Source organism: Typopeltis vanoorti, chromosome 2 (assembly GCF_054136105.1).
Source record: "Typopeltis vanoorti isolate ZY-2024b chromosome 2, IOZ_Tvanoo_1.0, whole genome shotgun sequence".
NCBI classification, from domain to species: domain Eukaryota; kingdom Metazoa; phylum Arthropoda; class Arachnida; order Uropygi; family Thelyphonidae; genus Typopeltis; species Typopeltis vanoorti.
Window position 1 is genome coordinate 165,382,283 of NC_143550.1, and position 16,814 is coordinate 165,399,096.

At 37.7% G+C, this 16,814-nt stretch overlaps 1 protein-coding gene across 1 annotated transcript in view; it reads left to right on the forward strand.

Annotated features, from left to right (window-relative positions):
• gudu (Armadillo repeat-containing protein gudu) overlaps positions 1–16,814 on the forward strand; it is a 319,933-nt gene that overhangs the window by 83,113 nt on the left and 220,006 nt on the right. The window lies entirely within an intron of this gene.

A 16,814-nucleotide genomic window follows, 5' to 3' on the forward strand; every position in this document is an offset into this window, starting at 1 on the left:
GTTTCCAGGGATGGCCAATTGTCCTACTCCCACCTCCCATTCTGTTAAAAATTTCTTCCTTGTTAACCTGGTAGCAATCTCTGACTAACTTATATGGTGCAATCATATCCCCCCACCACCACCACCACCTCCTCCTATTCACAAGACTTTGCAAATTACATTCCTTCGATCTGTTTTCATATTATTGAAGAAAGTCACTTCCTGGCTAAAAGAAACAGTTAACAAACTCAAGCCATTTCATGTTAAAATATTCAGAATATATGGAGCACCTAAATACCCCACATTCCAAAGACCAGTTACTACCTTAGCACATCTCCTTCAAACTCAGAACTGTGGGCATCTCTGACGGCAGATAAAGAATTCATTAAAGTCATAAACCAGCACCAGAAAAAATTTGAAATCCTCCATCATAGTGTTACGAAATGACTGCAGTTACAACAAGATCATGTCATTGTCAATTTATCATTGGTAGCCCTAACGAATGAAGATGTTTTATGCATTAAGTTCAGCACATAACTTTGCCCTTACTCCCAGGCAATTCCAAAAGCAAAAATAATGGCTTCCATTGAACAGGTAATATATGACCTGCCTCCAGTGATAGCCAGTAACATTCGTTTGGATGTGGTCAACTTCTTAATCCAATCCAAACCTCCCAAAAAACAACGTGCTAAAAAAAAAGAAAGCAGTGCTTTCAAAGAGCTGTGCAGCAGTAACAATATTGTTATAACTAAAGCAGAGAAAGTTAATGCAACTTTGGTGATGAATTTAGCTGAATATGAAAGCAAAATGCAAAGTTTGCTAAAATATTTTGAAAAAATTATTGAAGAAAGTCACTTCCTGGCTAAAAGAAACAGTTAACAAACTCAAGCCATTTCATGTTGAAGCATCCAAAACATATATGGAGAACCTAAAATTCACAAACAAGGTGCACCCCTATCCCAATTGTGAATAGTATAAACAGTCCCACATACAAACTTGCTAAACATTTAGCTAAATTACTAGCCCCTCCCAAATAATTCTTCCTCCTTGGTTAAAAATTCTGTTCACCTGAAAAGTGTATTAGAAAACATTATCTTAAAAAGTTCAGATGTAATGATTAGTTTTGATATCTCTTCACTGTTTACTAATGTACCATTAATTGATACCTTGATTTGCTAAAGTCACATTTCCCCTCAGATATATTTGAATTATTTAAACTTACAGTACAAGCATGCAAAGGGAAGATATACAACTAGATGGGACAGCAATGGGCTTCCCCCTTTAGCCAATTTCTATGTAGAATACTTGCAAAACCTAGCTATGATACAGCCACTCTCAAACCAGTGGATTTGCTAGGCTATTATTATTATTATTATTCATGACACCTCCAAGGAGTATGAAGACTCATCGCAGGAGGACACCTATTGTACAACTCTCTGTCTCCACCACTACACTGAACCTCTACTACCAATCATCAACATCAGCGCCATCTACTGCCCACCACCACAGCTAGTATTTGTTTTGTCTGTGTGTTTTGAAGGGCCGATTTGTCTGTATGCGGGATGAAAAACCTGAGTTTCTTGGAGAAAAAACCCTGCTACCTCCGTATGAGCGGCTAACTCACCTTCAATTGAAAACATCCATATAAAGATTCCTCCCGTCATGACGAGAATTGAACTTAGGCCTTTTCCAATCAAAAATGCTATCTTGATAATGTGTGTGTGTGTGTGCTATTTGGCCACATGGTCCAGACACATTGAATACATTGTTAGTGCATTTAAATGCACTAACAATGTATCCAACTTAAATAGCCAACACCCTAACATCTACTTCACAATGGAACAGGAAGCTAATGACTGTCTGCCCGTCCTAGATACATTAATCACACAGCTTCCTGATGATTCATTATCTTTTTCTGATTATAGAAAACCCATGCACACAGGTAGATATTTGCACAAACATTCACACCATCATCCAAGTCAGCTGTATGGTATCCTATAAACACTAATTCACAGAGCTGTCTGTTCCAATCACAATGCTCTTACCACTGAACACACTTTCTTAGCCAATGGCTATAATCTCCATAGGATAGAAAAAAAAATACTAAATGTTCCTCAGCAGTTCCCCCTCCATTACCTTCCACACAAGACTGCAGCTCAACTGTTACTATCCCATACGTTCGAGGCACATCTGAAAAGATATCTAGAGTGCTCAATAAATATCATACGCACCGTATTTAAACCTTATGTCAAATTGGCAACTCTCATCTGTTCACCTAAGAACAAACTCTCTTCTTTATTGCATCCAAGAGTTTAGTGCCTTGTTCTTGTGACCTGGCTTTCTATGGACAGACAAGAAGAACTGTTGATATCTGCCTCGGTAAACATAAAAAAATTCATTCAGCACTATCGTTATGGCAAGTCAGGTCAAGCAGGCCTTAGATACACCTTCACACAGGATCAAATGGAAGAAAACAAAAGTGCTACACAAAAGTCATTATAAGTTAGAGAGATTGTTTTTGGAATCAACAGAAACTTTAATACGTACTCCAAACTTCAACAAGGCAGTATAAATTTACCAAAAATCTGGGAGCCAGTAATTTTAAGATCTAATACTTGTTTTCTCTTCTTTTCCAACACAGATGCACCAGTTAGCACTTTAGTTCTTTGTGTTATCCATTACAATTTTTTTAAACTAGTCTCACTTTTATACCAAATTGTTGTTGTTTTATGCACTGTGACAAACTGTTCTTGTGCTCTGAAGTGCTAAATATAATAGCAGCAAAATATCAGTTAATAAGTTAATAAATATTAATTATTTTCTTTATTTTGTGTTGTAACCAATACCATTAAAATAAACTAACATGAATTGCCAACACATAGGTCTTTCCACTCGTTCAGGTCACTAATAGCTACATCTGACTCTATAGCAATGGATAACATGTACACAAAAATGAAAGTGTTAATGTAAATGTATTCTTGTCCTGTTAGCTAGTGTGCTTTAATGATATAGAACCTAATATAAAACCTAGTTATCAGGAAATCATTAGATTAAAAATTGTGATTTCGTATATATACATATCCTACTCCTAATTAATAATCAAGAAATGAGTGCAGAGAATGAATCTGATCGAGTAAGAAGCGATATGAATGAGTGGGAGAGTAAGAATGGAGAGAGATTGAAGTGATAGTTATGAAAGAAGAAATGGATAGCATGAGTATAGAGAATGAGAGAACAAGTGTGCAAGAAAAACAGGGAGGCTCAGGGTGGACAGTTGAACAATGTGAGAAAGGTTGATGCTCCAAGAAGATAGTATGTGTGGAGAAAAAAAGGAAAAGGGATGACCTGGTATCAAGAGAAAACAGTTCGATTTGAACAAGGCTCTAAGATGAATAAGGAGAAAAAGAAATAGCTGAGTTAAGTATGGAGAAATCATCTAATAAGTGGTATCAGTGAAACTTACTATAGTCCAGAAATTAGCTGTTATTTTTGTATACAAATGCTAGAAGTGTAAGAAACAAGGCAAGTGAAATAGTTGCGTTAGTGAAGGAATTGTTGCAATAAGTGAGACATGGTTGGATGAGGATGACATCCTGACAGGAATAGAGATGGAATAGTATGATGTGTTTCATGAAGATAGAAAGGGTAAAAAGGGAGGGGGCAGTTCTATTAATGATAGAGAAAGAGTTATGACCATACAAGGTAGAGATGCAAGAGGGAAATAGTGCCAGCGGTTTTGAGGCAGTATGAGGTGAGATAGAGGTGAATAGAATGAAATACTTAGTTGCATGTTATTATAGATCTAGTGATGTGGATGGAATGACCATGAAATGTATAATCAAATTAGCCAAGCCAAGTAAATAAGAAAAGGTTGATCATTATGGGTGATTTTAATTATGGCAATATAGAATGGAATGATGAAAAAGAAAACGACTTTCTTCAGTTTTTGAAGGACAGCTACTTCAGACAGTATGTAACAGTGGGCACACAAGGATTGAGGGTCCTGGATTTGATCATCTCATCAGAGGATGTTATTATAAATAAGGTGTCAAATCACCTTCCAGTTGGTAAAAGTAAAACCATGAAGTGATCACCTAGGTGTCTGCCAGCAGTTTGAGGACCTCTAAGGAAAAGATATATGTGGAACTACAAGGCTGGTGATTATGAGAAGGTCAGCAGACAGCTTGCAGGTGTATCATGAAAAGAGGAATTTCCTAGAAAGAAGATCAATGCAGCTTGGAGGATATTTAAGAACTATCTAGTAGAAGCAATATCTAAATGTATTCCAAGGGTAAGAAGGTTAAATAAGGGAGATGTGAAATGGATGCATAAAGAGATTAAGCGTGTGATACAGACAAAAAAAAGGCATTATAGAGGCAGCATAACAGGAATGGTAATAATCAATTCCAATTCCAGTATTGTGAATGGTGACATGACTTGACTTATTGCTCTTTACACCTATAAGGTGCATGAGGCCACGAGTTTAGCGTGCCATCCTCTTCGGTCCAGTGCTGCTTCTCTTGCTTTCCCCCAGCTCGGCCATCCTAGTTTGTTTCGTTCTTGGATTACCATTCGGCAGCATGTCATTTTGGGTCTTCCCCTCTTCCTTTTACCGTCAGGCATTCATGTCAATGCTATTCTTGTGTGATCTGATGTTGGCATTCTCAATACATGGCTTATCCATGTGTCCATCTGTGTTTCTTTAACTCTATTGTAATGGATTTGGTTTTGGTTTAAATTTCAATATTTGAGATTTTATTTGGCCAGTAAATTTTAAGAATTCTGCGAAGACATTTTGTTTGGAAGGCATCTATTTTACTTTCTTGTGGTTTGGTTAATTTCCATGATTCACTTCCATAAAGTAATACAGATTTAACAGTTGAGTTAAAAATTTGCACCTTTAAGTTTGTTTTTATATTGGATGATTTCCAAATTTTCTGTCAAGTTTTAAATGCGTAGCAAGATTTTTTTATTCTTATTGCAGTGTCATTGTTTGCACCTTCCGTGTTGACAGTTGCTCCAAGGTAATTAAAAGTGTTTATCACTTCTACTTGATTTCCATTTATAAAGATTGGGTCATTCTTTTTACTGTTGATTTTTAATATTTTGGTCTTCTTCTCATTGATGTGTAAGCCTATTTGTTTAGCAGTTTCCTCTAACTTTGCTGTCTTAATTTTCATGTCTTCAAATCTAGATGATAGTAGTACAATGTCATCAGCATAGTCCAAATCTTCTAATGTGGTGTCAATGTTCCATCTTATTCCAGTTTTCAGGTTTTTCAGGATATGCCACATTATCCAATCTATGATAATGATGAAAAGTGTTCCAGACGTGATACAACCTTGCTTAACACCAGTTTTGATGTAAAAACTTTTGGAACCTGTTCTATTTAATAGAATTTGTCCTTTACTTCCATCATACAAATCTTTTATAATATTTATTATTTTGTCAGGAAATCCATAAATTTTCAGGATTTTTACATAAGCATTATCTGTCTATACTGTCGAATGCTTTGGCAAAATCAATAAAACTGAGATACATATTTGAATTTAGTTCAACACTCTGTTCAATTATGTTTCTAAGAATAAAAATTTGATTCATTGTGCTTCTTCCATTTCTAAAGCCTGCTTGTTCTATTCTCAGAATTTTCTCAGTGCTATTTTTTATTCTGCTTATTATGATTCTAGTTAAGATCTTTGATGGTACTGACAATAGGCTGATTCCTCTGCAATTGGTGCATTCTGTAAGATCACCTTTTTTTGGAATTTTGACTATTTGTGATTCTTTCCAGTACTCGGAACCTTTTCAGATGACATATGATATTAAACAGTTTATACAGTATAGTTGCTGATGTTTTTAAATCAGCTTTGAACAGTTCAGCACTAATGTTATCATTTCCACTTGCTTTTCTATTCTTTTGTATCTTGATTGCTTCCATGATTTCTTGCACTGTGATCTCTCCCATGTTTACATGAAATTCGTATTGATTTGGCATATCTTTGAAAGGGGATTCGATATTTGGATTTATAAAGTCGTGTCTAACATTTAATTATTCTTCAAAGTACTCTTTCCATCTTTGTTGGACTTCTTGCTCTTGAGTTAATAGTTGACCATTTTTATCTTTAACCCCACATTCATTCATCTGATAGGTTCCTCCAAGTTATCTTATAATTTTATAAACTTCTCCAAGATTTCCAGTATCATTTGCTCTCTGAGCATCCTCAGCCAACAGCTAATAGTAGTTTCTCTTGTCATTTCTGGTGGAGTGCTTTACCATCTTATGTGCTTCTTGGTGTTGCTTCTGATATTTTCCATGTACTCTTTCTGATTTGCAGTTGTTTATTTTCTCTTTTATCTTCTTCCTTTCTTCAGTTAGTCTTAATATCTTTTCTGTAATCCATTCTTTGTGTGACTTCCCACTTGTCACTCTTAAAATATCTTCTGCAGTTTTACTGAAGGCTTCTTTTACACTTTTTCCAGTTGGCTTCAATCTTATTTTCCTCATAATTCTCTTTTATTTTATTTTCCTTCAGTTTGTCAATGTTATATTTAATTTTCTTATTCTTTTTTAGTTTTGATTTAATTAATTACATCATTACTACCTTTAATTTAACTATTGCAGTTAGCAGAAAATGGTCTGAAGCTGCATCAGCTCCTCTTTTAACCCTTATATCTTGTAATGTCCTCTTGAAAGTATTACATATAGCAATGTGATTGATCTGTTTTTTTGTTTTTCCATCAGGGGAGATCCATGTTAGTTTGTGAATTTCCTTATGTTTAAAGATACTACCTCTTATAATGAGGTTATTTAATTCACAGAAAGATGTAAAAAGTTCTCCATTTTCATTTTGCTCACCACTTGCTTCGTTTCTTATAGCACGTTCATCCTCCATCTTTCTTTTCCCTACTTTAGCATTCATGGCTCCCATCAAAATTAACAAGTCGTGTTTTAGGGACTTTATCAATCACTTTTGGAGTTGTTCATAGAATTGTGCTTTCTCCATTTCTTTGGCATCATTTGTGGGTGCATATACTTGCACAATGGTCAATTTCATGAACCTGGAGAAATATCTAGTTTTAATTATTCAGTTATTTATTGGATTCCATTCCATTAGACTTTTCCTTGCTTTCTTACTTGCAATCACTGCAACTCCTTTCTCATGTCTTTCATCATCTCCCGAATACAATATGCAATATTTGTCAGTTGTTCTTATTTCACCAAAACCTGTCCATCTTGTTTCAGCAATTCCTAAGATATCAAGACCATATTTACTCATCTCATTGACTGTCTGCCTAGTTTTTCCAATTTGGTACATTGTGCGAATGTTCCATGTTCCAATTTTAGTTTAATTTTAGGGTGAGTGATTGACTTCATCCCCCAAGTGAGGTACTATGAGGCTTTGCCCCACTTGCATCATAGATATTGGCTCCCCTCTAAAGTCCTGTAAATATTCGTCTGTTGGGAGACCACAGGTCGTTGCACTCTGCCCAGGGATTTCTTGCTTCACTCATGGTTTCTGTAATCATGGTTTTTTTTATGAGGATGGGTGATTAGCCCATCGCTCAACCTTCCTCTTTTAACCGGGCTTAGGACCGGCATGGACGAGCATGCACTCCACCTATGGCAGAGTTAATGTGGATGGTAGTGACTACGAAATGTATAATCAAATTAGCCAAGCAAATAAGAAAAGGGTGATTTTAACTACGGCAATATAGACTGGGGTGAAGAGATAGCAACTGGAAGTAAAGAAAATGAGTTTCTTGAGTTTTTGAGGGACAACTACCTCAGACAGTATGTATCAGAGGGCACATGAGAATTGAGGGTCTTGGATTTGATCATCTCATCAGAGGATGTAATTATAAATGAGGTATCAAATCACCTTCCAGTTTGTAAGAGTGACCATGAAGTGATTACTTGGGTGGCTGCCAGCAGTGTGTAAACCTCTGTAAGAAAAGGGTATATATGGAACTGCAAGGCTGGTGATTATGAAGAGCTCTGGAGACAGCTTGCAGGTGTAGCAGGAAATGAGATCAGTGTAGCTTGGAGGATATTCAAGAACAATCTAGTAAAAGCAATGTTTAAATGTATTCAGTTGTTTTCAGATGATGCAAAGTTGGGATTAACTATGAGGAGTAGAGCAGATGTTTTGGCTTAGAAGAAGACTTCAGTAGATTGAGTGAATGGGCATGGGACTTGGGATGCCAGTTCAATGTTGCAAAATGTAAGATTTTATAATTTGGGAGATACAAAGATGGGATGTAGAATTTATGCTTAATGGCGATATGTTTTTGGAGGTGGAGGAAATAAGAGATCTTGGGGTGGTGGTGGTGGTGGTGCTTAAGGATCTAAATTTTAGAGACCAAATTGCGAAAATTGCCAGTACAATACAACATATTCTGGGAATGATGTGGAGAACACTGACTTGTAGAAGTAAGGAGAATCTTCTTCCATTGTATAAGGTTCTGTTTAGGCCACACATGGACTACTGTGCACAGATTTGTTCACCTGGTTTTCAAAAGGACAATGAGATGTTTGAAATTGTCCAGAGGTGACTCAATGTGTCCCCTAAATTTTAGATCCTTATTCACTATCACCCCCAGATCTCTTATTTCTTCTACCTCCAACAATATATTCTCACCAAGCATAAATTCTGCATCCCATCTTTGTTTTCCAAATTTTAAAACCTTACATTTTGCAACATTGAACTCGTATCCCCATTTCTGTGCCCAATCACTCAATTTATTCAAATCTTGCAAGGCCACAATATCTTCACTACTCTTTATGGTTGTCCCAACTTTGCATCATCTGCAAACAACTGAATATCTCCATCCAAATCTTCTCCAATATCATTAATATACAAGTTAAACAGTAATGGCCCTAAAACAGACCCCTGAGGCACTCCACTAGTGACTTTCCTGTTCCTGGATATCGCACCCCCATACACAACTTGTTGATACCTATCAGATAACCAGTCTCCAATCCAATGCACTAATCTAATATCCAACTCCATCTGCTCTAGTTTGACTGTCAACTTATCATGAGGTACTCTATGAAAAGTTTTTGCGAAATCCAAGTATATTACTGTGTATCCTTCTCCTCTGTCCAAGGAAGCAGTCACTTTATTGTAATAAGTAAGTAGATTACTAAAACATGACCTCCCTTTAGCAAATCCATGCTGTCCATCAAAGATTATACCATTGTTGTCAACCCAACTCTGATCCTAGTTCTCACAAGCTTCTCCATCAACTTACAAAAATTATATCCGGGCTTTGTGGGATTTAGATTATGAGGACAGATTGCGAGTTTGTGGATTGCAGACTCTGGTTAACAGAAGAAAGGGGGGTGGTGAAATAATAGAGGTCTATAAACTTTTGAATGATTGTTATAGCATTTCAAATGATGAAATATTTCGTTATATGGAAGGCGGGGAGAGAACATAGGGGCATCCATGGATGTTAAGGTTGTTCTCATTCATGAAAGTGATAAGAGCTAGGTTTTTCTCCCAGAGAGCAGTGAGTGAGTGGAATAATTTGCCCTTAGAGGTAGAGAGTGCATCTAGTGTAAATGAATTTAAGGGAAGGTATGATAGTTTGGTTGGGTAATTTACAGCCTCCCTCGATGAGTCCTTGACTCCCTGGAGGTCCCAGATAATAATGATAATAATAATAATACAAAGGTAGAGGGTTGTTTTAGCTGGTAACTCAGGTATTTTGTATCTCAGAACAGGCAAACTAGTCTCCCTTCACAAATACAAATGTACAGGCATAAATAGTTGCCCTTATGGGATGCTGAAGAGGAGTGACATTCTGGCTGCATTAATCATTGTTACTCTAATCAAGGGGCTCATGCATCATAAGAGATGGATGCATTGAAGAATAAACATTCTTGAGACTATTCTTTTCAAACCAAAAAACTTACAAAATAAATAATAAAGTACACAATAACCATAGTTTATTTATTTAGCATATGGCATAATAAAGACACGTGACATCAGAATATATATACACATATACAAATATCAGGTTAAAAAAAAAGTCTAAAATTTTAAGTCTAGTTCAGATAGCCAATCAAGAGCTGAAGGATCTGCCTCAAAAAAGTCTCTCAGGTCACCAGGGTAGGCTCTTATGCTGCTCATCATACTTCTCAAAAAATTGGTGTTATCAAGTCTTTAATTAATAGAGCACATAAAGTGTGCTCCTCTCCCTCAAGCTTATTATTATTATTATTATTATTATTATTATTATTAAACAAGACCTCATGGAGTCAAAGACTCATCTAGGAGGTCCTTTTATCTCACACACATCTCATCATACCGGGTCTTAAACACATTCAAACTCCCTGCAGACACCACACTCTCAAGCAAGGCATTCCAATCATTCACAACTCTGCACGAAAAAAACCTGCCTCTCACTCCCCTACTCACACCCTCTTTATACAGTTTGCAGGTATGACCTCTGGTTCTCCCCTGATCTCCCACTATTCTCTGTAGAACTTCTCCACCATTGATCCTATAACAACCCCTTACCAACTTGTAGGTCTCTATCATATCTCCCCTCTTCCTTCTTTCCACTAGACTCTGCAAATTACATCTTTTCAATCTTTCCTCATACTCGACATTCCAGAGGTCAGAGACTACCTTAGTCAGTCGCCTTTGGACCCTTTCCAACATCTCTTCATCCTTCTGAAAACCAGGTGACCAAATCTGGGCACAATAGTCCATGTGTGGCCTAATCAAAGCCTTATACAATGGAACAAGAATCTCCCTACTTCTAAACGTCAGTGTCCTCCTCATCATTCCCAGAAGTCTTTGTGTTGTCTTCACAATTTTGGCGATGTGTCCCCTAAATTTTAGTTCCTTATCCACTATCACTCCCAGATCTCTTATTTCCTCTACTTCCAACAATATATTCTCACCAAGCATAAATTCTGCATCCCATCTTTGTTTTCCAAATTTTAAAACCTTACATTTTGCAACATTGAACTCACATCCCCATTTGCTTGCCCAATCACTCAATTTATTCAAGTCTTCTTGCAAGGCCACAACATCTTCACTACTCTTTATGGTTTGTCCCAACTTTGCATCATCTGCAAACAACTGAATATCTCCATCCAAATCTTCGCCAATATCATTAATATACAAGTTAAATAGTAATGGCCCTAAAACAGATCCCTGAGGCACTCCACTAGTGACTTTCCTTTTCCTGGATATTGCACCCCCATACACAACTTGTTGATACCTATCAGATAGCCAGTCTCCAATCCAATGCACTAATCTAATATCCAACCCCATCTGCTCTAGTTTGACTGTCAACTTATCATGAGGTACTCTATCGAAAGCTTTTGCAAAATCCAAGTATATTACTGTGTATCCTTCTCCTCTGTCCAAGGAAGCAGTCACTTTATTGTAATAAGTAAGTAGATTACTAAAACACGACCTCCCTTTAGCAAATCCATGCTGTCCATCAAAGATTATACCATTGTTGTCAACCCAACTCTGGATCCTAGTTCTCACAAGCTTCTCCAACAACTTAACCACAACACCTGACACACAGATAGGCCTATAGTTTGATGCTTGAGTTCGATCACCTCCTTTATGAAGTGGCACAATCTTGCCCTCCTTCCACTCTTTAGGGACTTGACCAAGTGCAAGACTCGTATTAAAAAAATATGTCAAGGCAGGTGTCAACTCTCTGGCACATTCCTTCAGAATACGTGGTGATATATTATCAAGTCCCACAGCCTTATTTACATCTAGTTTACTCAACTCCCCAAACACCTCTTGCTCACTTACAGTCAGTCTCTCCTCCCCATCATCAACTGCTCTTAATCTCTCCATGAAGTCACATTCACAAGATTGAAAGATCTTTATGAACTGCTCATTAAGTATCTCCACCACACATTCTGCAACAGCTGTCTTTATACCATTTCCTCCAATCAATGTCATCCTTCCATAATCATTCTTTCTTTTGCTGGCTACATATCGAAAGAACTCCATAGGATTCTTTTTAGCTTCATTAGCTAACTGCTGTTCATACCTCTCTTTAGCTACTCTCACCAACCAAGTCACTCTCCTTGCCTGGTCTTTGTAGAACTCATGAAATTGGTTACTTCCACTTCTCTTATGCTGCCTCCACAATGCCCTTTTTCTCTGTATTGCATGCTTAATCTCTTTATTCATCAATCTCACACCTAACTTATTTAACCTTCTCACCCGTGGTATACATTTAGACATTGCATCCACTAAATATTTTTTGAAAATCCCCCAAGCTGCATTGATCTCTTTTCCAGCTAACTCCTCATTCCATGCTACACCTGCAAGCTGTCTCCTGAGCTCTTCATAATCACCCCCCTTGTAGTTCCACATATACCCTTTTTTCACAGGGGTCCTTGCACTGCTGGCAACCACCCAAGTAATCACCTCATGGTCACTTTCACCAATTGGTGGATGATTTGATACCTCATTGATAATTACATCCTCCGATGAGATGACCAAATCCAAGACCCTTAATCCTCTTGTGCCCTCTGTTACATATTGTCTGAGGTAGTTATCCCTCAAAAACTCAAGAAACTCATTTTCTTTACTTCCAGTTGCTATCTCTTCATTCCAGTCTATATTGCCATAATTAAAATCACCCATAATAATCACCCTTTTCTTATTTGCTTGGCTTATTTGACTATACATTTCACTATCACCACCATCCACATTACCAGGTCTATAACAACATCCCACCAAGTATTTGATTCTATTCACCTCTATCTCACACCATACTGCCTCAAAACCACTGGCCCCATTTCCCTCTTGCATCTCTACCTTGTATGGACAGAACTCTTTCTCTATCATCAATAGCACTCCCCCTCCCTTTTTACCCCTTCTATCCTCACAAAACACATCATACCTTTCCATCTCTATTCCTGTCAGGATGTCATCCTCATCTAACCATGTCTCACTTATTCCGACAATCTCTGGGTGCACAGACGCAATTAGTGCAACCATTTCATCCGCCTTGTTTCTTATACTTCTAGCATTGGTATACAAACACAACAACTCATTTCTGGATCTACAGCTAGTTCCACTGATACCACTCACTCGATGTGATCTCCCCATTCTTGACTGGGGCCATTTCCCTTTCTGCTTCTTCATCTTAGAACCCTTTGCAATTCCATCTGTTTCCTTTTGATCCCTGATCATCCCCTTACTTTCCTGCCTACACATTCTCTCACCTCCTCTTGGAGCATCCACCTTTCTCACGCTGTGTATCCCTGTCCACCCTGAGCCTCGCCGTTTCCCTGCTCCTCTTGCACACCCATTCTCTCATTTTCTATACTCATACCACTCACTTTCACATTCATTTCCACTCCTTCAATCTCTCCTGTCTTACTCTCCTGCTCTTCCACATCACTCCCCTCTCGATCTGATTCATTCTCTCTATTCACTTCTTTACCTTCCAGCAGCAGTCTCTCCAAGCGACTCACACCATAACCACTCAAATGCAGTCCATCGCTCCCATACAGCTCACTTCGTCCCTCAAACTCATTCCCCACATTAACAAACTGTATTCCCATCTCCTCACACATTTCAGCCAGAATAGCATTCATAATCCTTGCTCTCCACCTCATTTCACCACAATCATACCTAGGCAACACACTGACCACCCTTCCTATCACACTATTCTCCTTTATCTTTCCAAGCAGTCTCCTGACATTCATTTTGACATGCTCTTTGTTCTCTCAAATCATTCGTACCAATTAATACAATTAACTCTTTTGCTCGTTCCCGCCTCATATTCAATGCCTCAATCACTCTACTCATTTTACCGCCTGGAAAACATACCTTGTGCATTTTATCCTCTAGCACACCTTTAATAATGGAGTCGCCATACAACGCCACTCGCTCATCTTTTGTTATCTCTTTCATGCCATCATGATTTATTTTAATAGTTTTGACCTGAATTCTCTTAATTTCATTCCGCATCCATTTCATTTCTTGCTTCATCCAATCCAATTCACCTTCTGAACCTCGCGACACATTCACTCTATCATTAAATCTTTCTAACTTTCTAACTCTCGACCCCCTCTTCTCACTTTCCCTCTCATTCATCCTTCTTTGTTTCCGTACTTTCGGTCCAACATACGTCCAACTTTCACTATCATTCTTCTCACTTTCACTCTCACATATCTTTCTTTGTTTCCGTACTTTCGGACTAACATGCGTCCAACTTTCGCTATCATTCTTCTCACTTTTACTGTCATTCATCTTTCTTTGGTTCAATACTTTCGTTCCAACATGCGTCCAACTTTCGCCATCAGTCATTCTTTTTTCGCTATCATTCATTCTTTCGATTTTTTTTACTTGCGATTTCTGCACCACGCCATTTCTACTTTCATTCGTTCTCTCAATTTCGTTTCTTTCCGCCTCACTTTCATCCCTTTTAACATCCGTTACGGTTGTCAAATCGCTCTTTTTCTTTTTTCCTGATTTTTTAACATTTTTTCGCCTGTCTTTCTTGCCATCCTCTTCTTTCAAACGTGCACTCACGACACAATCGGTACTAGCACTTTCTGTCATCAACTTCATATTCGCATTCATCAATTCCTCGTTCAGGTCACATTTCGCACACACCCTTCTTCCATCCGCACTAAACATCCACAAATCATTTATGTAGTCGAAGGAATACATATAACAGACCTCACACTTAACGAACCGACTGAAATCCAAATTAAAACCAAATTACAACAAGAACTTTTCACTATCAAAACGTTAATGGAATTTAATGGTTACAACCCTAATCAAATTCAGCAGGTAATTGACTCCTATGTTCCAACACCTCAGGATTCTTCAACAGACCACAGGGTTCCAATCCCTTTTATTTTTGGCATCTCAGAACTGATTGGCATAATTTTGAAGTATCATCTGATTCCCACATATTTTCCTATAAACAAAATTTCTCACCTGTTGCCATCTACAAAAGACAAACTGGCACCTCTATCATTAGCTGGCATTTACCAGATATCATGTGAATGTAATTTAACATACTTTGGACAAACAGGCCGTTCTGTGGAAAAGAGAATGAATGAACATCCGTATTGTATTGAATACATGAAACCTCAAAAGTCTGGTCTGGCACAACATAGTATTGACACTAAACATAATATCTAGTGGGATAAAGCTCGTCTTCTCCATAGATGCAGGTTTAAATATGAATGCCTTTTCAAAGAAAGTTGCAAAGCCCTTTTATATCGGCCAAATCCGAATCGAAATGATCATCTCTCTGTCTCTCCCAAAAGTTTGGGAGATTCTTATCTTATGTAACCATCAAATACAGGTGGAAACATAGGTGGAAAAGGGGTGATATGATTGGGATATTCAAATTACTGAGTGGTTTTTACAAGATTAACTCAAAGGAAATTTTTCAGAAGAGGTCTGGTAGTGGAAGAACTAAGGGGCCGTCCATGGAAACTGAGCAAAGGTGTTAGAACCAGGTTTTTTACTTGGAGAGTGGTGAATGAGTGGAATAAGCTGCCAGAGTCTATTGTGGGTACCATGACTGTGAATGAGTTCAAAGAAAAGTATGATAGATACTGTGCGAATGCTGAATAGTTCTTGATATGATGTTTAGGGCCTCCCTCGATGAGTCTAAGGACTCCTTGGATTTGTCCGTAATAATAATAACAACAACTCTGTATAACTGACAAAGCCATTGAATACTGTTTTCACATTCCTGGTAGTGTCTCTAAGAACTCCTAAAATCTTTGACTCTGTATAGAAGAGGAACAGTTAGGTTGATTAATGAACCATCTCTCACCCATTCACTTTGCTCTCTTTCACACAGGCATTCAGTTTCTGCTGTGTGCTTTTTCAACAGATATTTCTATGAACACTGTTTTCATCAGAATTGTCATGAATAATTCCACCCCCTGTCTGTGGCATATAGGAAAAAATTGTCACCTACATTCTTCTTATATGTCGGAGAGAGAGAGAGGGAGAAGATCATTATCTTTTTTCTCTCTCTCTCTCTCCCTAACATCCAGTCCTATTCATAGCTTTGCAAATGAAAACACTCTCCATTCCTCCTTTTCATTTACAAAACCATATAATGCTCGCAAGATTCACTCTTCAAGATCTTCTCTAACCAATGCCTTAAACACCAGTCTCCTTGCAGTGAGTTTTAATGACTTGGTATCAAAACATAATTCCTTCTCATCTCCTGAACAAAAGACCTTGTTCAACGTCCCTACTTTTGATAATATTTTGTTTACCCACCACGATGAATCCTTTGACTCCATGGAGGTCATATATTAATAATAATAATGATGATGAAATTTTGTTTCAAATACAGTAAAGTAAATTCACAATAATGAACTCATTTAAAAGTGTAACCAACTTGTGATTAGCAAAATACTCATATGCTATTACATTATTAAATTAAAGATGTCAAGAAATCCTTAATTTGTAGTATAACCAAGTGGAAAATATTTCAACATCTATCTCTAATCCAGAGTATTTTGGTAATAAGGTGTGTCACCTTTTGGCTACTTGTGTATGGAAATATGACTTCTGCATTACTTCAATCTTGGTATCACTTTTGGGTCTGGCTCCTACTGATGTGCTCATATCTCTGGGAAAGCAACCACTTCAGTGGTTGCTTTCCCTAAGATATGAGCAGCTCTGCTCAGTGGTGGGGTGAGCCTGTCACTGAGTTAAATGATCCTTCAGGTAACTTATTGTTGGGTGATCTGATGGATCATACAGGTTTTTGGAGAGGTATCCCTGCACTTAAACATACTTCAATAAAGGATAAAACCGGTCTGGGTAATGATCCTTCCCATAATGGGA